The sequence below is a fragment of the Fukomys damarensis genome, unplaced genomic scaffold, assembly GCF_012274545.1.
Source record: "Fukomys damarensis isolate Sample0158 unplaced genomic scaffold, DMR_v1.0_HiC HiC_scaffold_30, whole genome shotgun sequence".
Lineage (NCBI taxonomy): Eukaryota > Metazoa > Chordata > Mammalia > Rodentia > Bathyergidae > Fukomys > Fukomys damarensis.
The window spans coordinates 16,336,402-16,363,119 of NW_022900942.1; the positions used below are offsets into that span (position 1 = coordinate 16,336,402).

The window sequence follows — 26,718 nt, forward strand, 5'->3', positions numbered from 1 at the left end:
TAGAGTAGTAGAAATTTTAATCAGTGCATTTCAAAAATGGAAAGCAATTTTAGAAATACAAGAAAATAGTAACTAAAACAATTTACAGGTGAAATAACTATGTTGGTAAGCAATAGAACCAACTGAAATCTATTAGAAAGTAAAATGATTAACTTTTGAAACTAACCATCAGAAGTCCAAAATTTCCAAAATACACAACCAACATTTAGAAGAGAATATTCCATTTTTTAATGGCCACATAAATATTAAGAAATTGTGATATAATATTTTTATTTTTTACCATTGATTTTATTGGTACATTTTAGGTAAATAGTACAGTTACATTCATCACTAGGATATTGTACCTTTATATGACAGGTCTTGGTTCTCATTTTTTTATCATATCCCTGCCCTCCCTTCAACCCCTCCTCCCTTCCCTATTTACACATACTTTATTTCCATTTTTTTATTTTCTCGGGTTTTTTTCCTTTTCCCTTTTTTCCTTTCACCTACCCTTACTACTTCCCCTACACCTTTTCTTGCTATTTCATATTGTCAATTATACCATTAGGATCTTATGTACCATTATAGTTTTCCACACCAGAGAAACTATTTGGTATTTACACATGTGTGACTTATTTATTTCACTTAGGAGTATATCCTCAATATGCATCCATTTTCCTATCAATGACTCTAGTTTCATATTGTTTATGGCTGAGTAGTACTCCATTTTATAGGAAAACCACATCTTCTTTATCCAGTTTCCAAATGATGGGCAAATGGGCTATTTCCAAATTTTGGCTATTACAAACTGTGCTGCTATAAACATAAGTGCACATATATCACTGTGATATGATTCTTTTAATTCTTTTGGAAAGATACCCAGCAGAGGGATGGTTGGGTCAAATGGAACCTCCAATCCCAGCTCTTTGAGTTATCTCCATATTGTTTTCCATAGTGGTTGCACCAGTCTGAACTCCCACCAGCAATGGAGGAGGGTTCCTTTCTCCCCACAACTGCACCAACATTTGTTATTGTGTGATTTCTTGACAGCAGGCATTTTTTATGGGGTGAAGTGGAATCTCAGTGTTGTTTTCATCTGCATTTCTCGAATGACCAGTGATGTTGAACATTTCTTCATATGTTTATTTGCTTTTTCTACTTCTTTGTCTGAGAAATGTCTGTTCATTTCAGATGCCCATTTTTGAATTGGGTCTTTATATTTGGGGGGTTGATTGTTTTGAGTTTTTCTGTATTCTAGATAAGAGCCCTTTGTCTGAGGAACAGCTGGTAAAAAATTTTTTTCCACATTGTGGGTAGCCTTTTAGTTATGTCAGTGGTTTCTTTTGCAGTGCAGAAGCTTTTTAATAAGATGAGATCCCAGTTGTTTATTCTTTCTGCTAGTTCCCTTGCTACTGAGGATTTGTTCATAAAGTCCTTTCCTACATTAAAAAGAGTCACTAAATTTGCCAAAAGATAAGTTATACAGAACTCTTGAAGATATTGGCATGTGATATAATGTTAAATGAACATTCAGACTTCTGAATATCAAGGAAATGCTAAAAAATGATAAAACATTTCTAAAGGACACAAAATTATAATTTAAGGCAAAGATCCACTACAGTTGGAGAAAGAAAATAATTTTTCCTATAGTAGTAACTATTTTAGTGCAATATGCCTTATATTACTCTTTAGGAACAAGATACCACATCTAATTTAACTCACAGTAAAATACATACAAGCCAGTAAAACTCAGAGGACAAAAATGGTGGGGAAATGCTCCAGATATTAAATGCACTCTGATGCCCCTGTAATTGAAACAGTGTAGCCATGGCACTTTATTTTTATGATAAATCGGTGGTTTATTTAACAAGGCCATTTCTACACAAGACTGTGGTTGACAGTAGCTACATATGAAGTGGTATGAAAAGACCGGAGTACAATTGTAGATCTTGCATCTTTCTTCCTCAGCTTCTGCAATCTTCTTGCTTAGCAGTAAAAGGCATTTTCAGTTGATATAAACACATTCTTTACAACTGCCACCTTCACCGAGATGAGAGTATAAATAGTACTGAGAATTTAGTAAATGATTTACAGCCAGAAAGTTCAACAGTGCAGTTGTGACATCTATGTCAAAGTTTCAGAAGCCTTTAGACTGGGTCCCGGGCAATGTCTTCAACACATCTTCAAATGCCTTAAGAGAGTATTTGGTTTCCTTCTTACTTTGACCTGCACACCGGTAAACTCTGTTGATCTGATCAACTGCCCAAATTGCATACTTCATGCTGTCCTTCATTTATACACTTGCTTTTGGATTAGATGCAATATGACTTGCAGACACATAAAGCCCGAACAGACCTCTCATGTTTCTGTTGTTCAGTTTCAATGCCTGTACAAAATATTTTCTTGAAAGTTTGAGGTTTTCAAGTCCACCTTGGGTATATTTAACCTCTGTGTGTTGCTGCAGTACAGGTGGTGTGTGGATTGGTCATCATGACCTCCTCCAGACAGAGGGCTGCCTTTGCGTAGTCATGTTCATTGATACAAAGTTCTGCAAGCTCATGCCAGGCTTCTTGGTTGTGAACAAATTTCTCCAGATACTCATTCAGCTCCCAAATGGCCTCCACATTTCCCCCTGGGCTTGGCAAATGGCAATCATGCTTTCCTGCAGTAGTGTCAGTTGGATCTTCTTGCAAAATTTGATCATACGGCTGAATAGCATCATCATACTATTCCATGGCTTCAAATCTTGTGCCTGTTAATCTTTTGACTCTATGGTGGCCAGGGAACTGTCTTCTTAATGCCTGAAGACAAGACAATGCCAAGGCATCCTGACTGTAGTCTAGGGATGTAATCATGACTTGCTCATATATGACTCAAATATCATCTTCAAGCTCAGAGGCATACTCAATTCTTCTCCAAATTCCACAACTTCTCACTACTTCTTGAGTTTTCTTCTTTCCATTTTCTCATTTTATCTCAAAATAGAATAGTGCAGAAATTTCAGAAATAGATATGGTGATAAAGCTGATGTATCAACTCAATGCACGAAGACTAATAACACCTTTTATTTGAAAATATGTATGAAATTACATACATGTTACTAGAAAGCATCATTCTCACACTCTGCAATTTAAGCCATGTATGCATCTGTTTTCATCATGAGAAATGTTGATAATAGCAAAATGTTGGAAATCATATCAATATCCCCTAATAGGAACTTGATAATCAACTACATAGTCAAACAATGAGCTCAGAAAGCTTTCTATGTACTGACACTAAATATCTCCTGAATAAGTTTGAGAAATAAAAACAATAAAAATAAAGAGCAACATTTTTCATCTCTATAAAGCAACATCAGAACTATACAAATTGAAACTTAAAAACCAGTCTCCACTACCAAGATGAACACTGGAAAAAACTCTCAGTTTACAGCTTATATGCCAACATTTTCTCCATCTCATAAGGAATGTAAAAATATGACAAATGTCAATTTAAATGCATCCCAAAGACACTAGGGCTTTTTAAATTATTTAAATTTTTAATTTATTATCAGTATGTTTTGCAGTGCATAATGATACATATGAATTTAAGCTTTTAAAAACATTTTAAATGGACAGCCACTGAATAACCATTATTATGTTTGTGTTTCAAATGGTTATCATTTTTAATAATTTTTTTTTTTGGTACCTAGGATCAAACTCAGGTCCTCATGCCTGTGAGGCAGGCGGCAGAACCACTGAGCTGAATCACCAGCCCATCAAATGGTTATCTCTAATGGTGTGATTCAGAGTATTTTTATAAGAGAAAGAGACAGGGAAAGCTCTAGGCTTTCCTTTTAAGATCAGTTGATACTCATTCACCAGTCTCCCTATATGTCAAGCATTGTTTCCCTGACTTACTATGTGGTGAATACTGTGTGGTTATTACTCCTATTATTTCCATTTTGGAAATGAAACAATTAGAGCAAATAAGACTTTCAAAAGCTGCTAAAAGGTCAAGGAGAATCAAGGATAGCATTTGGCATGGAAGGCAGAATTTTGGTAGAAAAAGGAAAAACTAGTAAATGTAAGAGGGTTGATTTGGAGAAGGAAAGGGAAGTTGGGATTCTGAGGAAAAGAAGCAGACAGGTAACAAGAGTTACCAGGGAGTGAAATTTCCCAGGGATTACAGGAGTGGGTAAATAAAGCATGAGTTGCAAAGGAGATCTGACTCATCTAAGGCACCAAAGCATTTACGCTTTTTGCTACGTTAAAAAAAAAAAAAGCAATGCGTAGCCCGCTTTAAGAAATGATATTCAAAATTAGACTATAGGTGATCTTTGTTATACTCTAAATACAACAGAATTTGCTATAAGATTCATCATTTTTCCTCCCTTTCATATTTAGGTAGATCTCATATATCAAAATAACATTTCTATTCTTAAAATGCAGTTGTTCCAACCAAAAAGATATATGGGAAAAGAACCTATTTACCCAAGATTTCAATAAAATAATGATAGCCCTATAACTTTATAGTAGTTTTCATATTTCACAATCATACAACATCAAGTTGAACATGAAAACTTTAATTCTTTGCTGAGACACAAATCTTTTTTAAAAAAATCATTCAATCATTCTTTTAGGTAAAAAAATAGCAATATTGAAAGCTTCCTAAGAAGCTTATTTTCAGTGGCAGCCATATCTCTGTTACATCGTGAACATATTAGACTATTCTGTCAAAACACTTTCAAGACATAGTGTTATAAAAATCATATGAAAGTAGGGAGCATGGCCCCTGAATAAAAGAGATTTTATCAGGTCCTTGGCCAGGTAGCCACACAAAATACCTCTGAAGTATCTGTACTAGATAGAGATAATAGATTATTCTTTTTTCAAAAGCAAAGTCAGAACAAGTGTTTGCTTCTCTGTAAAATACACATACTATCTCAGACACAGAAGTATAACTGAGCTCTTATCAACATTTCCTACTCATAATAAATGCCCAATAGTTAGCTGACTGTATGGACTCCTCAGTGCAATTTAATTAGTTAAATTTTCAATATTGTTAGAGCATTTAAACTATATCACCATGTCAGGCACTAAGGAAAATAGTAATGAGTGGATCTCAATTAGAAGGAACTTCTTTTACACTAAGGCAGATGAGCATGTAAAAATTAATTTCAAATTACCATTGAAAGGTCAGGATAATGATACGCTCAGGCTACATTGAGACAAAGATACAAATGAAAATTCCTGTGGAGCAAAGTCTGAATGAAAGAAACCTACTCAGAAAGGAAGACACTAGTGATACTGAATCCACCAGATAGCATAGAGGCAAAGAGGAGAACAAAGTTCAAGTTTTAAAAGGCTTTATAAAATCAAAGTGCGATATTCTCTACAAAAACTTCTGCTCTTAACTGAATATGGTTTAAATGTTTAGTCTTCTTGTTACTGTGTATATTCTTTTCTCTGCGTGAATTTGTTTCATTCAATGTAAAAGATGAGAAATTGAGCCTTTGGTCACGGAATTACTACTGTGGACATTTTATTGAGTCATTTGGATTTATTTATTCTTTCTTGTAACATAGATTAAATTACTATTAGAGGTACTTTAAGCACAAAATTAATGTGACATATTGTGGGTACAGTGAAGCCTATGACTACACAGGCTCTATCTCAACCTATACTGTGCAACTGTCAGAATAATTCTGTGACTTTTTAAAAATGATTTTTATATTAATGATATTTCAAACATAACAGTAGAGAGAAGATAAGATGATCTACAAGAATCCCACTAGTTAGAAATATCTATATTTATTAAAATAAGCATTCTATATAGATTCCTTGGTTGTTCAGATAATCATAATTAGTTTGATGAAAGATGAGACTTTTTTTTGGTACAGGGGATCAAACTCAAGCCCTTGCTCTTGCTAGGCAGGTGCTGGAACCACTGAGCTAAATCCTCAGCCCAAGATGAGACATATTCGATGAAAATTCTGTTTTAAAAATAAAATATCCTCTTTTACTTTTTAGTTTCAACAATATGTATTTAGCAGACTGCACTTTTAGTCATTCTTTTACATACCATGTTCAACTGTATTATGGTTTATATCTATATGTCCCCCTAAAGCATCATGCAATCATAAGCAGAATCTTTGGAAAGTGGTTGGATGATAGAGGCATGTTAGCCTGCTTGCTGTCAGGATAGGGGGTCTGACTGGAAAAGGTAATGGGGGGCACTATTTGGTAGGTATTATTTCCCTCCATGTCTCCTTCCTTCACTCTCTACCCTGAAAGTCGTGAGGTGAGCAGCTATTCCTCCACCACGCCCCTGTGCATTTGACTATGGAACAAAACTGTAAGTCAGAATAAACCTCTCCTCCTTTCAGTTGTGTTGGGTGTTTTGTTTTTGTTTTTGTTTTTGTTTTTTCCAGGAAGACCAGAGGAGAATGTTGGTCACGATGCTGGTCTAGACTGAGGCACATGAAGGAACCCTATCAGCCAAATGCAATATTTAAAGATCAAAAGATTCTCAATTGAAGGAAAAATAGCAATTATGAAGGATTTTATGAAGGAATATACATTGTTAAGACAGTATATTGGTACATGTTAGTACATAATATAATTTACCATTATGTCATTTCTTTAGGTATTTTAATGCGGTGTCAGAAAATAGACTTGTTTGGAAGAAAGGGCTACTAAGGTGCTAGGGTGATGTGTCATGAAATCTGTAGCCACTTTCACATAGTTTGTAAAAGGAAGTGGAAAGACAGTTGGCAAGGTATAAATCCAGGGGAAGAATATGAACCTCTTCATTGCTCTATTTCTTTAAGTGTTTTAAGAATTCTAAAATTGTCAGAATAAACATTTTCTCAATAAAAAAACATAATTCAAGTAATTTTTGTTGGTGTAGGGCCATGTGTATAAAAGCACAGTTGTTTGTGTAGGCAGAATTTTAAAATCTGTCCCTCTGTGCATGGCAAATATAAACACCTTCCCATGACTGTGAGCAGAGCTGGTGGATCTGATGGAGTCTCACTTCTGTGGTTCGGTTCTATGGCAAAGGTAAACAACTTTTTAGTTATTAAAAAATCCTTAATTTGTTTCTAAAAAGCGATTGGTATTACATTCAGTGGGTATGATGTAGTCAGATGGGCCTTTAAAAAGCTAAGTACAGCTTGAGAACAAAGAAAAACTGAAGAATCAGATGTTCCCTTTTTGTCTTGAAGAAGCAATCAGCCATGTGGTGATCAAATGTATGTGGCAAGAAAGGATGGTTTATCTTCAGGAACTGAGGATATATTCTCTACATCTACAAGAAACTGAATTATCCTTACGATCAGTGAGCTTGCAGTAGGATCTTGAGCCACAGGTGAGGTCACGGCCTCACCTGCACCCCACTGTCAGCCTTCCAAGGTTAAAAGAGAGGGTCAGGGAGTTGTGTCCTGTCTCTTGGCCCTCAAACTGAGACAATAAATTTGCATAATTTAAGCTATGAAATATAGAGTAGTTTATAATGAAGCATAGGAAAATGATGCATATTTTCTACCTATAAAGCAGAGTGCTACCTTGTATGTTTTTATGATACAGGGGAAGTTTCAAACTGAGCTGTGGAGAGAAGATGGAGGATTTAAAGAATCATGATTCAGGGAGTCTCATTTATCAAAATTTGACTGGTAGCAAAATATGAAACACAAAATAACTGCATTTATGTACAGTATGTTCTTCAATTACAATAAAATTTAACTAGAAATAAAATATGTTGAAATTGCCAAATTCTCACACTAAAGCAACATAATCATAAACAGGTTGGGCAAAGAAGAATAATGAAAGGAATATAAAATAGTTTAAAATAAGACAAAGTTTTACAGTTTGGGGAGAGCTGCAGGCACAGCAATGCTTACTATGAATTTCATAGCTGTCAATGTGACACAAAGTTAAAAATCACTGATCTGAATGCACCATAAACACACACAGAAAGGAAGAAAAATGAAAAAGAAAGCAAATCAAGCTCAAAGTAAGTGAAAGGAAAGAAAGGACAGACATCACTGAGCTAGAAAACAAAAGCAAAGGAAAAATCAGTCGTATTAAAATGTATCGTGAAAAGATCAATAATTCTACTGGGAGGATGGGAGAAGAGTGGAGAGAGGAGAGAGGGGAGCAGGGAGCGGAAAAAAGGAAAGAGTGGGGTGGGGTGAGAGGAAACATCAATAAAGAAATATCAGGAAGGAAACTGGGCTTACTATGAATTCTAAAAATACGGAAAGGTTAAGGCGATTATCAAAAATACCTGTCTAGGGCCAGGGCTGTAGCTCAGTGTTGTGCCTGGCAAGCACAAGGTCCTGAGTTTGATCCCTGGTGCCACACACACACACACACACACACGCAAAACACCTCTACTAGTAAACTAAATAAATGAAAAAAATATGAATAAGTTATTTGAGTTTTTCTTTTTCTTTCTTTCTTTTTTTTGGTACTGGGGATTGAACTTGGGTCCCTGTGCTTGCAAGGCAGGTAGCGGAAACACTGAGCTAAATCTCTGGCCTGAATAAGTTATTTGAAAAACCAGATTAACAAAAATAAGAAATGAGGAATATGAATAGTCCAATACGCATTAGAGGAACTAGATTTATAAATACTATCTTCCCTCAGATTAAAGTCATAGTCAAAGGCCTCAGTGGTGAATTCTATTATATGTTTAAGGGAAAAAACAGCAAGCTAAGTGGTGATGCACACTTGCAATCCTGCTGCTCTGGAGCCCGAAGCAGGAGGATCTCAGGTTCCAGCCCAGACTGGGCAAGTTAGCAAAATCATATCTCAAAATAGAATTTATAAAATGGCGCTTGGAGAAGGAAGGTTTTAGCTCAGTGCTGAAGGGCTTGCCTAGTATGGGTGAAATGTTGGGTTCAATTGCCAGTATTGCCAAAAGCAAAAACAAAACATAAAACAACAAGGCAAACCAACCAAAGAAACAAGAAGTTACAAAAATAATTTTAAAAAAATGGAAGAGGAAATTCCTCCCAAGTTGTATTATTATGTCAGTATATAAAGGCTGGAATGAAATATAAAATTATGTAAAATATAATATTATATAAAATTATTATAATTATATAAAATATAATTATTCTCATGAAACTGGAAAGAAATGAGTCCACCTGAGAAGTAAAAGGCTGGTTTAATATCTAATATCCATTTGTATAATTTATAACATTGATATATGATAATAGTCATTATTTCAATGTATGCAGAAAATCAAGGGTTAAAGTTGACACATTCAAAATCAAATCTCAAAAAGAAATTAAACTAAATTACACTTTTTCAGTCTGATAATATCTTGAGGGATAGTGTAATTATAACACTGCATTTAATGGTGACAGTAAACTCTGTCCTAAGGCAAGTTTCTCTTACCACATTCACCACCAGCTCCTCAGACTGAACAACTGGACAAAGAAATAAATTGAAGGTAAAACGTTTGGAAAGGTAAAACAAAAGCTATCTATACTTACAGGTGGCATAGCTATTCAAAAATTTTGATTTATCTCTCAAAACAACTAGTGAATATAAATGTCCTGTAAAGACTACATGGCTAATATACAAAATGACTGAATTTCTATATATTTGTCCTTAACAATGGGAAAATAAAATTTAAAAATACTATCCTTATCATAAGACATGGCACAGAATACTTACAAGATATAGTAAAATATGAGAAAGGCTTTTATACTGAAAAATACAAAACATGTCTGAGACTGTAAACAAAGCCTAAATAAATGGAGAGAAATGCCATGTTTATAAATTAGGAAGAGAATCCTTTCCCAAATTTATCTATAGATTCACCACAATCATAATAAACTTTCTAGTAGAATTTTTAAATAGAAAATGACAAAGTGGTTTCAAATTTTGTGTGTCAGCACAAATGACCTAGAGGAGCTAAACTGACCTTAAGAAGAGCTAGGTAACTGATACATTGTTAGAAATAACGTAAATGATGCAATCAGATTGATCAGTCTCTGAAAAGTCCTTTTATTTCTTTTTTCTAGCTTTACTGAAAACGTTGAAAAATAGAAACTTCATGTGTTTGCAGTATATAACATGATGCTTGGGTAGATATATTGTGAAGTGACTGCCACAATCCATGCTAATTAATATGACAATCATCTCACAGTTGCCATTTTTTGTGCACATGAAATGGAGATGAAATATTTACTCCCTTAGAAAATAAGTGTACAATATGTTATTATAAAGTATAGTCACCACACTGCAGTAGATCTCAAGAACATATTTATTCTATATATCAAGCTTTCCCCATTTAACCAATGTTTCCCCATTTTCTTCTCCTCAGACCCTACAGATTACCATTTCACTCCCCCTTTAAGACCTTAATGTTTGTAAATTATATATATAAGTGAAATCATGCAGCACTTGTCTTTCTGTTTGGCTTATTTCAGTTAATGCAATATCCTTCAAGCTCATCCATAATGGGTATCAGTGACAGAATTTCTTTTCTTTTCATGAATGCATAATATGAAATCATACAAACTATATCTCACCTTTTCTCTAGCCATTTGTCTAGTAGCAGACACACTGTTGTTTTCAAATCTGACTATTATGCATACTGCTCCAATGAACATAGGCTGGAAGAAGTTCTGTCCAAAGTTGAGCACATCCATTAGCCAGCAATTCTACTTACAGACACATATTCAAGGATTACCAGACTAGCCAGACTGTGAGATAGAGAAGAACTCCAGCACAGAAGGAGGAAAGGAATTCAAATTTCCAATCTATTTAAAACCAAAACTGACAGGAGTTACTGAGTGGTTTACTTGTTCCAGGAGAAGACTAAGCTTTCACTATTACTTGAGTCTAATGGTTGAGATACAAGCTTTATAGGCACATCATACACTTAATTTCTTGGTTTTATAAATATGGTACTAAACATGCATACTTTAAGTATTTTACTTAATTTGCAATTATTTTCCCAAGTTCTTAGTTATTCCAAGGTTTTGCAGAATACGCAGAATGCATAAAGACAAGAGTATTCTATAATGGTGTGTTTTAGTATATGAAAGTTTAATAAGTACAAATATAAATTTGATTTAAATATTATGTTTCAAACTGCCCCCTTTTAAAATAAAGAATAGATAGATGTAGATAAATTTGATTTCAATATGTTAAAATGTATAAGAATTACTGAAAATCAGCTAAAAAGCCAATACTAGATATTTGAAGACAGACACAAAATTCTCAGCTCTATGTAGAACAGCTAGACTATATAATAGTATTAATGCTGTAATTTTAGTATATAAAATATTATAAAACCAAAAATAACTAACTGCAGATTGGTCACTTGCTTCTAATTATTTTCACTCATTTTACATGTCTAAAGAATAGAAATTTTAAATCATATATCTCGAAATAATAATAGAGCTCATTACGTATAACGAGAAGTTATATTCAAGGTCCAAAGCTGACTTTCTTTATCTTGAAGAACTTTAAAAAATATATCTTAAAAAGGTTGAACTGCTTGATAAGAACATTGTTCAACTGCTTGCTACTTCAACACACACACACACACACACACACACACACACAGAAACACACACACGCACACAAATACTCACATGGGATTTCTGGTAGTTACAGCAATCCTTTTAGATACTAAGAACCTGCTGGTAGCATTTTTGTTAAAGCATAAAACAGTGATTTAGAAATTTAAAAATATTAGTTTTGTATATTTTCAAAGCAAGAGAGAAAGGATTAAAGGAAAAATAAAGCAGTTCACTTCCCTAAAGATCTAAACATAAAAGAATTCATTATAATTTAAGTATACAATTTTTCTATGAATATTGAACAATAATCATTTCATCCATATGTTCATATATAACATTCTAATTTGAGTTTCTGGAATTAGTCATTTAAATAAAAATTAACAAAGTTTCTTTCCTGCAGTTGTCAGATTAATAATTATATTTGCATAATATGAGTCATTCCACTTCTACAATTTTTCTCTGAGATAATACCTAGTATCTTATTTTTTATTCAGTTTGACTGAACAGAAAAATCTGTTGGCATAACGTTAGACATGACTTATTCTGTATTACAGAAGACATGACAAGCCACTCTAAAAATAATTTTTGGAGGATAATGAAGATCAACTGAAGTGGCTGAAAAAGAAGAAACTGTCAGAATAAATTTTGAGATCACATTGGAGTTATGTGTAGATTCATTATGAACATTAATATATGCACATTAATCCTCAACATATGTAGTTTATAATTTAAAATAAATTTGAAGAAATTTACATATAATTCAAAGCACTGTGTGTTTTATTTAGGTAATTAATCTTTTTTTCTGTTTTTTTTTTTTTGGAAGAGAATAAGATGTTGGGTTACCATACTAGACATAGGACAGATTTTTTTTTAAATGCCATGCTTTACTGTTATGTTTTGTTATTTCTTTAGAGTATCACAAATTGTTATTATTCATTTGTTCCCACAAAAACAGATGTGGAAATAGATGGTCCCCCATCAAGCTGTTCGCTAAAGGAAAAAAATGCTTACTTTTACGAATATTTAACCAACAGTACTGAAATTTAACTTCTGGTGCAACTTTATTTCCAAAACATTTTAAAACAATTGGCATTAAAGAAAAATACCATCTAAATTATTTAGAAAGCATTACCTAGATTATCCAGATAATCTTTTCTTCATTTTTCCCTTTGCAGTGCTGGGATTAGCTAAGTACATTCTTACCACAGAATTTACAGGAAAATCTTCTATTTTCTTGTTGTCTATAATTTAAAAAGGTAGAAACTATCTCCTCTGTGGTTAACACATATTGTTCCACGCTAGGTCATAAAAGCACAGTATTTTACTTCATAGAATGAAAATGATATTGAGAACTCTGCCAATGCTTCTTGACAAATGCACATCTTCCCCAGGATATTGACTATAAAACCGAAAGAAGGGAAGAGAGCTCTTTGTTCAAATATAAAAGAGTGCTTATTCCCCCTCAGGCTGCCATAAACAAATAACACAGTGATGGGGTAGGGTAAACAGCAGGCATTTATTTCTCACAGTTCTGAAAGCCAGGAAGGTCAATGTCAAAGTGCCAAGATTTAGTTCTTTTTGAGGTCTTTCTAGCTCTGCTAAAAATGTCTTCTCACAGCACCCCACGTGATAAAGAACGGAGAATCCTAGCTTCTCCTTTTCGCTAGGACACTAATCTTGCCATGGGATCCCATCCTCACAAACACATGTAATCTAACCACCTTCCGAGATGGTCATGCTAGAAGTCAGCACTCCATCAAAAGCGTATTGGGGGACACAAGCATTCAATCCATTTAAATATGTAAATATTTTCATATTTTAATAGAAATCTATGTAGATGTTCCTTTAAAACAATTTGTGGATTTTTTACATAATGGCAATTTTGGAAAGGGATAATACTGGGGTCTCAGTAGAAACAGAGAAGAAAACATGTAAACGGGTGATTTTGAAGAGCTTAAATGCTGAAATGATGGAGAAACTATAAGAGTGAAAGGAATGAGGTTACAATCAGGATGAAGGGCAAGACTGCAAACTGAAAGGTTCTGTATATGGTGGATGTCATGGGCTGAATTTGGCTCTTAAGGGCTATTAATGTTCTTCATTTAAGAAATTGTCAAATAGGAAAATTATCCACTTGACTTATCAGATAATTATCTGTGAAAGATCTCCTTGCAGAGCACTTATTTTTGCTTTGGAAATGCTAAAGAGTTATGATTCCTTAAGCAAAATTTATACAGTAGAGGTCATGTATTTTTCAGAAAGTTAAAGAAGTGTAATTACAATGAAACACATACATACAGTTTTCCTCAACTTAGAATTACGCATAATAATAAATAAAAAAAAACCAATATTTTTACTCCTTACATCATTTCCCTATGAAAAATGTACCTGACCAATTCATTTTCTTATCAGGTTTGAACAGCTGGTGTAGTCTAATAGTCTAAACTGAATCTCTCTGAAATCGCTAATAATGGAGGTAAGCTCAAGTACCAGCTAACAGGCACACAATTATCTACGGAAAGTGTTCTTTAAATGTGATCCATACCCAAGCAGTTTCAATGTCATACTGGAACATGTTAGTAAAGAAAGTGAGGGAGAAGAATCTCTGGGTATGAGATCTGTCAACATATGTTTTAAAAAATCCTTCTGATACACATGGAATATCATTAATTAAGATGTTTTGGAGCCAGGCGTGGTGACACTCTCCTGTAACACTAGCATTCTGGAAGACTGAAGCAGGAGGATGGCAAGTTTGTGTTTAGCCTGGCTAAGTAAGACCCAGTCTCAAAATAAAATTTAAAAGAATAGGGAGGAAATGGAGCTCCATGTAAAGGCCCTGAGCACAACCTTTAATGCCAAAAGAAAATTTTATTCTTTGGACTAAGATAACTTCTGAAAGATGGTATTGATAATTAACATTTCCCTCAGGTTGAGTAAATGTTAGACAGGCTTCTGCCTATAAGACCAGGATCTCTCTTATTTTAGAGAATTTACTGTAGAAAATTTCCCACGGCAAAGTTTTTCTCTCTTTGAGAGATAGATCTTCTCCTGCCTCTTGATACTTACTATCCAAGAGTGCCTCTACAATATATATCATATATTTGAAATACTCTCATCAAGGTAGGTACAATCCCTATTTACCAGTCCCTAAGTTAGAAGTCAAACTGCTTAAGAGGCAAAATTTAAAATATACACATAAAGATTAAGGAGCAAAATAGAAGACAGATAAATAGAAAATAGGGAGAAATTCAAATAATTCCCCAAATTATCTATTCTGTTATTTCAAAATATTTTGCTATATATAGTAATTTGTTTCATTTTTACTGCTAACTTCTCTTATTTCATTGAAAAGAAACTTTTGTGCTATTATCTGTTTGTTTCTTCTTTGTAAGAGAGTCTCTTTTTGTCTGAGTAACTACTTTGAAGATGATAAACAGTGTATTTATTGCTATTGTATTATTTTGTAATGAAATTTTGTTTTATAGGTATAAAAGCCAATTAGCAAACACAGAGACCTAATTTCACTGACAAACCTCCCACCTAATGCCCGGCAGGACTTTTCCATTAGCTCACCCAGTGCTTAAAATTCCTATTATAGTTATTTTCAGATAAAATAAATTAAGGGTCTCTTGATCTCTCTCCTATTGAAATATGGTTTGGAATAAAGCTCTTCTTGTCTATTAAACTCACTCCAGTGTAACTCTTCTTTAATACTTCTCATCTTTGTTCTCCAACCTTCAATGTCTCTCCCAAAGCAATATTTGTTCTCCAGGTCTGCTGCCCATAACATTTATCTGTTCAAAGCCTGCACTCAGCTTCATATCTAGATAGACTCAATAACACCTGGGGATGTGCTGGGTTACACAAAACAAAGCATACAGTGCCTACCAAGCATTGTACTACTACAGGACTTACCATCTAAAATGCGAGCATCTTATTACTGAAAAGAACAAGGATACACAAAAGGCAACATAAAATGGTTCTCAGAAGTAAAGTGGTTTTGCATAAGAGCTCAAGCTTTGTTTGTTAATGGCATGAACTTGTTCGGTAATGTTTGAAAATTCATTTCATACTCTATAAAAGGCAATAGTAAAATGATAATAACAATTTTAAGCATTTTTATAAGAAATTCTAATGATTCTAATTTGAAATATTGTGGTCAACACACTTGCCCAAAGCTACTCAGGTGGAAGAACCAGAGACAAGTGCAGATGAAAACTTCCGTCTTTCAATATTTGGCTTACAGAAGCCATAAAAGTTAATATATGCAAAGTGCCTAGCATATCATTATTATAACTTACATAAAACTTCAGAGCATCATGAAATATGAAATACAGGGGTATCAAAATGAAGTAACATTGAATTAAAGAAGAATCAAGAGTGCTTTTTCCAGTTTAGATTTTCACTGACAATCCTATGAAACAGGATTAACATTTAACCCTAAAGGATGGTTGTGTAGGATTTTCGTAAGCTAAGTAGGAAAAGAGTTATTTTCTATTTGGTGATAATAATTTCAACAAAGGTTTATTAGAAAACATAGAAGTAAAAGGGGACAGAATACTCATCAATTATCTTATGGAGTACTCATTATATTATTTTTCAATTGCTATTTTATTTAATAGGAGCTTAGAAAGTATTTAGTTTCATGTCCAAATGGATGACCTACTGCATTAAATGATGATGATTCTGTAGTCAAATGGTGATGACAGAGGCAGCAGATGGGGAACCCAGTCTGAGTTTGATTAAATAATGAGTCAAAGCATAAAGTGAAGGCATAAAGTAGTACAGAAATTTGATTATGGGAATGTGGAAGAAGTAGCCAGAACAAAATCTCATATATCAATTAAAGAATTACTGGTGAATCAGGAAAGTGAAAGAGAAAGAGATCTAAGAGGAATTCCATCTTTCTAATAAATGCTAAAATCAAATTCAAGGAGTTTTAGAAAATGAATACTTGATATAATGCTACAATTCAGTCTATGGAGTAAATACATTCATTCAGTATGAAATGTAATTTCAGTGCACAGTATATGGCAAAGGGGGAGATGGAGAAAAGAGGGAAGGAGGAAAGGTGAAAGAGAGAGAGAGAATATATTAATTGTCTGTCAGTAAATAAAACTGGTATAAAATGTAAGAAGGGATGTAGAAATATAAATTTACTTTAAATGCTGTATTTCTATGCACACTAACAATAAATTTTATGGTTTTGCTAAAATTTATTAAGGGTGTATTGTGAAGCCACAGGAAAAAAGGACACAGACAAGATTTATGCATGGGATAAGAGAGAGAGAGAGAGAGAGAGAGAGAGAGAGAGTGAGAGAGAGAGAGATCAGAAATATAGGTGCAGGTGATTTCCTTTAGGTAATCTATGCAGTTCCAGATCCTTCTTATACTAATTTGCTCTTTGAACCCTTGGGGCAAAGGAAATTCACTTTTCATTTCTCAGGAATTTTGATGAAAAACACAATATCAAGTAATACAATATAAGCACTGGCAACTGTTCCAAAGTGAGGCTGCTTTACTAATTTTAAGAAATACGACAGTATTATCTGTGACATAATTGTACTGAAGATTAATCATTAAGATATTGATAAAGCTACTACCTGGATGATGGATACCCAGTCTAGGGGAGAAATAATTTCATTAAAACTTACATTTAAATACAAAGCATAGGGTCTGGGGATTTAGCTCAGTGGCACCATGCCTGCCTGGCAAGCGCAAGGTCCTAAGTTTGATCCCCATTACTGGAAACTATATACAAGGCCTAATAAATACATACAAGAATGCAGGATTATTTACTGCTCCACAGCCTTGTAAAAACTAGCAAATTAAAGCTTTCCTTGAGAGAAGTATTGTTATTAGCATGAAAATAAGGCTGTGTTTCGGAGAATCTTCTGTATAAATGCTTACACAGAAACCAAAGTTCTCTGAGACTTAATACACCCAGAATCAGACGTCTAGAGTATTATTAAAACCTACTCGTGGGTTAAATACTCACTTCAAAGTTACTTCCCTCCCTTTATTCATTATTTTATTTTATTTTATTTTTTGAGTCAGGGTTTCACTACATAGTTGAGACTGACCTGAAACTCACTATGTAGCCCAGGCTGGTCGCGAACTCAGAGCGATCCTCCTGCCTCAGCCTCCTGAGTGCTGGGATTACAGGCATTCGCCACCACGCCTGGCTTCCCTCCACTTTAGATACCTTGGAAAAATTAAATTCTGAAAGGAATATGATTAATGTATATTACTGCTATGCTTATAACAATAATTGTATATGAGGATATGTGGAAAATGGTAACAAATGTCTGTCTTGTTCTTTCATTAAATAAATATCAAAGTACACATATGCACACACACACACACACATAAATATATTGCCAAGATGTAGTGCAGAATATGACCAAATTATCGGACTGTTTTACAATATATAAAACAACCACACTAAAGCAGGTGGGGAATTTGGAGCCAAATTAGATCACATCAGAAATGAGTGCAGATTATAAGACTGAAGGGCAAAGTATCTATGCAAATGCACTGGAGCCAAGGAATAAGGTTGTTATCCAGGGAGAATATGTTAAGAATTTTGGGGGCTGGGGATTTAGCTCAGTGGTTCCACTGCCTGCCTTACAAGTGCAAGGTCCCAGGTTCAATGCCCAGAAAAAAAATAAAATAATAAAAAGAATTCTTAATCACTATACTGGAACTGAACAAACAAAAGATGGTCAGTATTCCCTAAAGTAGGAGTTACAGATAAGCAAGGAAAAGGGATAGAATGATTGATGTAATAATGCATGAGACCTGGAGACATCAGTAGGAAGTGAAATTCAGCTTAATGTAAATACAAATGTTACATATAGAAATATTTATAATATATATTTATATATTCAGACACATGTAAATTAGTATACACATATAATCCTTCTTTTCTAGGTATCTTATTCCATAAAACATGTTATTCAGCATACATAGAACATTCTTCAAAATATACTATATGCTGTGTCACAAAACAACTCTCAGTATATTTAAGAAAACTAGAATTGTAGTTAGTTTGTTCTAAGACCACAATGAAATGAAAACATAAATCACTAAGAAATTTGCCAAATTTCTGTCTGACCGAATATTTCCATTGTTAGGGATATACCCAAGAGAAATACAAACATCTACCCTCACAAAGTCTCCTACATGAATATTTATAGAAGTATGATTCATGGTAGGTAAAAGTAGAAACAACCCAATTGGTCAACACCTGATGAATGTATAACTGAAATGTAATATTTCATAAGTGGAATTTTATTTAGCAATGTGAACAAGTGCTGTAGCACTGATATATGCTATGTTGAAACACTATAAATTAAAGAAGTCAGGTATACAACATCACATTTTACATGATTCCATTTGTGTAAATTGCCAGAAATTAGTAAATTAATAAAAATTAGTGACCAGTAGTTGCTTAGGACTGGGGATGACTAGGAGAAGTGAAAAGTGATGAATAAGGATTATGGATTTTTTTATGGTGATGAAATATTCTATATGGTGACAAATGCACAATTCTGTGCATACACTAAAATCCACTGAATATATAAATTGAATGATTTTATGGTATGTTAATTGTAAAATGCAGAAAACTCAGGAAGAAAAGTAGAAATACCATATAAATACATTTACTCTAAAATGATATGTTTGATGCACACTGACTTAATGAATACATTTTGTAGTTCTTCTAAAGTTTGTTGATGATATACTGGGCACCACAGGAAAACAGGCCAGAGGACACATTTATGAATAGCACAAGAATTAAAAATGGGTTTTACTGTTTTTACAGACTATTTTATGACATGTAAAATTTCACAACAAACAAATTTCAATGTTTTTACAAGCTTTATTGGAATACAGCCACAGTTGTTCATGCATTGCCTATGGCTGCCTTTATGCTACAGTAGCACAGAGAGTTAACAACACACAAAACCCAAAGTATTCTCTCATTTTTACAAAAATTTAAAGTATCGTATTTTCTCATGCCTGAAACCACTATAAAGAGCAGTATGTGTGTATTCATTTAAAAACTGAAAAAAAATCTACCATATGACTATGATCCAGCTGTCCCACTTATGAGTAGATAGCCAAAGTAAATGAAGTCACGCCCATATTTATTATAGCTGTACTCACAATAATATAGGGAATCAGCCTCGGTGACTATCTATAGATGAATGTATTAAACAAAATGAGAAATGAAGATTAGTTTGTGAAGTTAAATCATTATGTAGTCTTTTTTTCTTTTTTTCTTTGAGACAGGGTCTCACTTCACTATATTGCTCATGCTGGTCAGTCTTGAACTCCTGGGTTCAAATAATCCTCTTGCCTTTGATTTCCCAGTGACTGGTAGTATAAGAATGCACCTATTCTCTCTTACAGCAAATTTAGTGTTTCTGTCTTAACATTTAGATCTTTGATCTATTTTGATTTAGTTTAGTGCATGGTGAGAGACATGGGTCTAGTTTTGTCTTCAGTATGTAGAAAGCCAGGTTTTCCAGCACCATTTATAAAAGAGACTATCTTTCTCTTCCAGTGAACTTGCTTGGCCGCTTTGTCAATGATAAGGTGGTTGAGTGTGTTGAAAGTTCTTTCTTTATCTTCTAGTCTGTTCCATTGATCTTCAGGTCTGTTTTGTTTGTTTGTTGTTGTTGTTGTTTTGTTTTGTTTTTGTCAGTACCATGCTGTTTTTGTCACAGGAGCTCTGTAATATAATTTCAAGTCAGAGATTGTGATACCTCCTGCTTTGCCTTTGTTACCCAGGGTAGTTTTTGCTATTGTAGGTCTCTTTTGATTTCAAATGAATTTTAGGAATGATTTCTCTCATTCTTTGAGGTATGCTAATGGTAATTTGATTGGAATTGCATTAAATCCCATATGACAATTTTGGGAGTATGACCATCTTCACTATGTTGATTCTTCCTACCTATGAGCAAGAGATATCTTTCTTATCCTCTCAATCTCCTTTGTGAGAGTACTGTAATTTTCAGGGTAAAGATCTTTTACTTTCTTTGTGAGATGAGCTAAGAGACAGATTAGTAAATGAAAATATATTCTTCTAAAATAATACAGTGTATTTACCATAGTTATCCTCTAACAATTTTTGTTAAGAAAAATTCTTTTTTCATAGAATGGCTTTATATTTTCTTTATTAACATCTACATTTATTACATTAAAACAAAGAAAACTGCACCACCACACCTGGTCATTTTATAAGGTTTTAAAGAACTTTCAAAAAGTTGTACTTCTACCTAGTCACTTCAATAAATTGTAAAATACAGTATTTAATTTAAATATTTTTATATACTAGCATATGTACTAATTAATACACTGCAATATGAAAATTCATTTCTTTTATATTGAAAATCCTCACTTAATATCATTTTAGCAAAAATAAAAAAATTTCCTCTCCAGTAAATTTGCAAGCACAGCAACTAAGGTTGACTATTCTAATAATTGGTAGGAATAAATGTTTAAGAGAGATGAAAAATTAAAGGTAATAATTGACATGAAAAAGCTCTCATTACTTCTAGTCAACATAATTGCATTAACTTCAACTTTCAAAAATCTGCATAACATTTTCAGGCTACTGGCTGATTAATTACTTGCCTTAAGAAGTTAAGATTGAAATTCTTCATAATTTATAAAACAAAACCACTGCTGCATTCCTGGTGGTTTCAACATGACTGGTAATTCATTTCTACTTTAAATTAATGTTTTTACTTCATAAATGAATTTGAAAAGCTAAATTTTCTGAACAGTCTACATAATTTTGATATAATATACATTACTTAGTCAGCAAAAAGAGATTATTAGAATTGTCTAAACTATACTTTGAATCTATATAGATAACTAAAAGATACTTGATGATACTGTCCATCCTCTCTGTAGTTTATTATGCCATCATACACTTGACATTATTTAGGGAGTGCAGATAGAAGAAAAGTGGTACTTTCATTTTACAACAGAACCAAGAAAACTACTATTATCAAAGCTTTAAATTGCTTACATTGTCACTTGAGTACTAATGAATGTTTAACAAAATACAGTCTAAGCATGCTATAAAACATGGGGAAAAAACTGCCTGTTTATCTTGACATTTAGTTTGCCTACCCTAATACAATGTTCAAACTCAATGTTTGATAATCCTTAACTCCTTAACTCCAATTCCAATGCAGAATTATCTAATTTGGCTAAAGCACAGTGACAGATCTACAAAATTATTCTGTATCTTAAGCACAAGGCATCTCATTTACTCAAGAATACAACCATCATTTCTTAAAGAACATGGGCTTAAGTGAAAATATTCTAGAATTAAAACTCCTGCACTTGCAGAGTTTTTGACATATCATCTCACTATCCAGTTGTTAAAAAAATCCAGGATGAAAGCCGAGAAAGCTTCCTGCAGTGGCAATTATATAAACTGAGAAAAGCTTTTGATTGATTTGTAACTCAGATTTTGTTCATGCATCCTCTGAAAGGTCAGACATTCTTAGCTATTACTTTAAATAAAAGATGTTTCATAAGTTTCTTAAGCACAAATTATTTGTGCTCACAGATCAGTATTTTTTCTCTTGGTAATACCGGAACTACACCAAAATATTTATAAAACCACAAACAAAACACTAAAACCAAAGCTACAAGAACAATTGTGTAAAGGGAAAAAATGACTTGTTTTTATTCAGTGGAATATCAATATAGTGTCTTAAAATATGAAAGTCTAAATATTTTAGCCATTAAAATATGTGTTTTATTGAAAACAAGAAAATGGATAAACTCAATAGATGATTTCTATAGAATGATGGTTGCAGCCAGTGCCAATATATTTTCTCAGTATACAGACAGCAAGCTTTCTCATCAGAAAAGTAATAACATGTGAGGGAATGTATTTTTAGCTATATTTAGCCATTCCATATTGTGCTGGCACTTCAAAACACCATATTATATATGATAAATACATATAATTTTGTCAATTAGCACAAATAAATGTGGAAAGAATTTCAATTTAATGTTTATTATGACTTTGTCTCTTTTTATATCCTTTTAATAAGATTATAATTTTAGAATAAGATTTGGTTTTCTGTGTTTCACAGCTTTTGCTGCTACCCAGTCTCATCATGGAAGATGCAAAGCTGTGTTGAATCAATGCTCAGAAGGTTTTTTTTTTAATTCATTAAATTTATTGGTACATTTTAGGTATAGAATATAATGGTACTCATCATTGGGAATTTGTACCTTTACATGATATATCTTGGTTCTTATGTTTTTCCCCTTTTCCTTCCCATTTGTACGTTTTCTTCCTATTTCACATTATTCATTATACATTTTGATCCTCATTTACACTTTCAGTTTCTCACACGAGATAAACTATTCAGTATTTATACGTGTCCTATTTATTTTACTTAAGAACATGGCCTCAAGGTTCCATTTAGCTACAAATGTCTCTAGTTTCTTATTCTTTATGGCTGAATAGCAATGTTTCATTTAAACACACACACACACACACACACACACACACACACACACACACACACACACACGCCTTCTTAATCCAGTCATCAGTTGATGGGCAATTGGGCTGTTTCCAAGTTTTAGCTATTATAAACTGTGCTGCAATGAACATGGGTGAGCATATATCACTGTGGTGTGATTCTTTGAATCTCTGGGGAAGATATATATAGCAGGGGAATAACTGGGTCAAATGGGACTTCTGATCCTAGTTATCCATACTGATTTCCACAGTGGTTGCACCAATCTACACTTCCACCAACAGTGGAGAAGGGTTCCTTTCTCCCCACAGCCCTGCCAGAATTTGTTATTGGTTGATTTCTTGATAGTAGCATTCTTTCTGTAGTGAGGTGGAATCTCAGCATTGTTTACATCTGCATCTCTCAAATGACCAGCGATGCTGAACATTTTTTCACAGGTTTATTTGCTGTTTCTACTTCTGTCTGAGAAATGTCTGTTCATTTCAGATGCCCATTTTTGGGTTGGGTCTTTAAATGGGGAAGCCTGACTTTTTAATGTTTTTTATATATTCTAGATAACAGATCTTTGAGGAACAGCTTGTAAATCTTATTTCCCACGTTGTGGGTTGTCTCTTGACACTGTTGGCTGTTCCTCTTGCTGTACGAAAGCTTTTTAATAGATAAGATCCCAGTTGTTGATTCTTTGTGTTAGATGATGTGCAACTGAGATTTTGTTCATGAAGTCTTTTCCCTATGCCAATGTCTTCAAGACTTCTACCTAAGCCCTCTTCCAGTTGGCTTAGTGTTTTTGTCAGAAACAAGAATTTTTGCCAAATAATCTGTGAGAATGAAGACAGGCTTCAATCTCATACCTTAAAATAAACAGTACAGTCACAAATTTAAGTTGTACATTTCTGAACAACACCAAATTCCCATGAAGGATGCCTCTAAAACCTACTTTGCTTCTAGATCTTTCTTGTCAGAGGCCTTCCTTTGTCTTTCTGTTGTAGAGATTACCTATGTCTTTATACCTCCGTTCTCACAGATCATGCTCAGCACCTGGCTGAAAAAACACACACAAGCTTCTGCTACCAGTATGCACCTCAGGAAGCACAAGAAGTGTGGGAGTAATTTATCAGACAATACACTTTACTCACTACTCCACATGTAACTTTCTAAAATGAGTAAATATATTTTCCCAACTTGCCTTTGTTTATACATTTCTAATAACTGTCTTTACATAACATTTAATAATATCCCTTTGAATCTCTAGTGATCAAAGTCTCAGTTTTAATAGTTCTGTATAAGTCCAATATATAACTTCAGCAGAATTTGTTTACTTATCCTTGTATATGGAATTTTAGTTACATTCTGCTGTATGTATGAATAGCAAAAATCAATCAGTGAAAAATATTCTTGAATCTAAATATTTTCTTCTATCTCTTTATTCTAATTATCTTAGTCTGACTGGTATGTCACTATACATTTAGTGTGGCTGTTGAAGGTTTTCTTTTTCAACCTTTATATAAATTATTAATATGTTTAGTATAATTTTATGTTCTATTAACTATATCATAATTTGTGCAAAATTCATCTCTCATGTGCAACAGAAAAATCTGTGAAACAGAGCTTAAAATTGAGTAGTATTCCTTTTTTCACACCCTGTATCTTATCAACATTTTCTCAAGAAGATTTTAAATCTGTCGTATTCAGTTGATAAATTTCTGCATTTCCCTTTTTATTGACATGTAATAATGTTGAAGGAAGAACCTCCTGTGAAATAGAGGGTGGCCAATGTACTTGTGACCAATGAAAGATACATATGTGTCTGATAATTTTTAAAACTATTGTTGGGTCTATCAGTGATAAGATTGCTTGACATCGTTATTCCACTAAGGGCAGGAAAGCTTTAATACATATTTTAGAGAGTTTATAGTTTGTGAGTGTCTTCTATTGGGTTCATTCTACCATATGGTTCTTGTTAGATAGTATGACTCTCATTTTAGTGCACACTCTGATGTTATGATAAATTTGTATGTTTTTCTCCTTTGAAAAACAGATAATGCAATGGGAAAATTATCTACATAATACCCTGCAAAGTATTTATAAATTTCCTACCCATTTAATCTTGACATAAAATTTCTGAATATGTTAATAATATTTCAACTTTTGCCATCTAATTATGACATTAGGCAAAAAGAACAATGTTGTTAGATAACTAATATGTCAAAATATTTAAAGCAAATCATGGTATTTCATAAGTAGTAAGGTCTTTTTTGATACATCACTATAAAAGAGGAGGCTGCTTAAAAGTGAGACCAAAATAATACAAACAGAGGCAACAAGAGGGGATAAGTTTAACACACATGGAGGGCATAGGACTTTCAAAACAGAAAAGGAAAAAGGAGGAAGAAAGACAACAAGGAAAGAAGGAACAGAGCAAGAAGTGAGGAGAGTTAGGAAAAAGTTTTGGCATTTTGGCATTTTAGTATTTACTATATAATTTTATGAATAGATTCTTTTAAAATTGTATACTTATGGAACCAAACTCTTAACAAACCATCAATACTTTCCAAAATTAAAGAGTACTGATAAGCATCCCTTCTTTCTGAGAAAATCTTGTCATATTTATGACAAGTAATAATCATACTCTGAATTATTAAGCATCGCTGAAATGCACAAATGGAAATTAAACTGTCAGCAGCCAGTCCATGGAGCCACCAAGGGAGAGTTAACAGTCAATCCTTGCCGGCTGATGTACAAAGACATAACCTGGACTAAGAAAGGCAGCCCTAGTGAGTCAGTATTTAATGTGTGAATGCTGGTGTAGAGAAAATGTAGCTCACAGCTGAAGACATTAAATCAGGACATAGGATAGCTCTCACCCACATGAGCAATCCAAAAGAATGCAATGGAATTACACATTCTTCTTACTTATTACACAGGAAAGGCTATGAGAAATATAATAATAATAATGACCTAAGATGTAAAGCATAACTCTCAAATATAGATGTTTCATTTATGGTGAGTAAAGTACCATAAGAATTAGGAACAGGGTCATTTAACTCTCAGTTAAAATTGAAAGCAATAATTTTCTTTCAAAAATACATAAAAACAAAATAATCCAACTTCCGCCTACAACAAAACAACCAGTCAATCAACGGATGCATAGACATACAAAAAATGATGTATCCCCAGACATGGCTTGCAAGAGAGACTTTCAAGGCTCTATATTGTAAGTCATCCAATCGAAGGAGCTCTGCAATGTTTCAAGTTTAACTGGCGCAGTCAAGATTCTCCTAGAAGTGATAGCAATGATGCAACTTGAAGAGCTAATAGTATGAAAAGAATCTAGAAAATATAACAAGATAATACTGGCCTTTTTTTAACATATGGAGAAATCAGGTTGTCTCACTGGCTTTTTGGAGACACAACACACTCAGCTATCAAATCTACACTCTGAATACACATGCATTAATCAACTAAAGCTTAAGAACATTGTTTGCAATGGTTGCTTCATGTACAGGTTTTCAGATAGTATTTTAATATCACACTCATTTACCAAAATCCTCCTGTATGTTCATATCTATAAATAATGCTATGAGAAACATAATCATGCTAAAACTATACTATCAGTCTTTAGGTTATGAATATTTATATTGATGCAACCTCAAATATTTTATACATAAAAAGGAAGAGAATAAATAT

The 26,718-nt window shown here is 33.4% G+C and overlaps 1 protein-coding gene and 1 pseudogene across 1 annotated transcript in view; both read right to left on the bottom strand.

The window, feature by feature from the left end:
* Dok6 (docking protein 6) overlaps positions 1 to 26,718 on the bottom strand; it is a 419,379-nt gene that overhangs the window by 297,758 nt on the left and 94,903 nt on the right. The gene's annotated exons all lie outside the window — the stretch shown is intronic.
* On the bottom strand, positions 2,120 to 2,952 carry LOC109117516 (annotated as a pseudogene).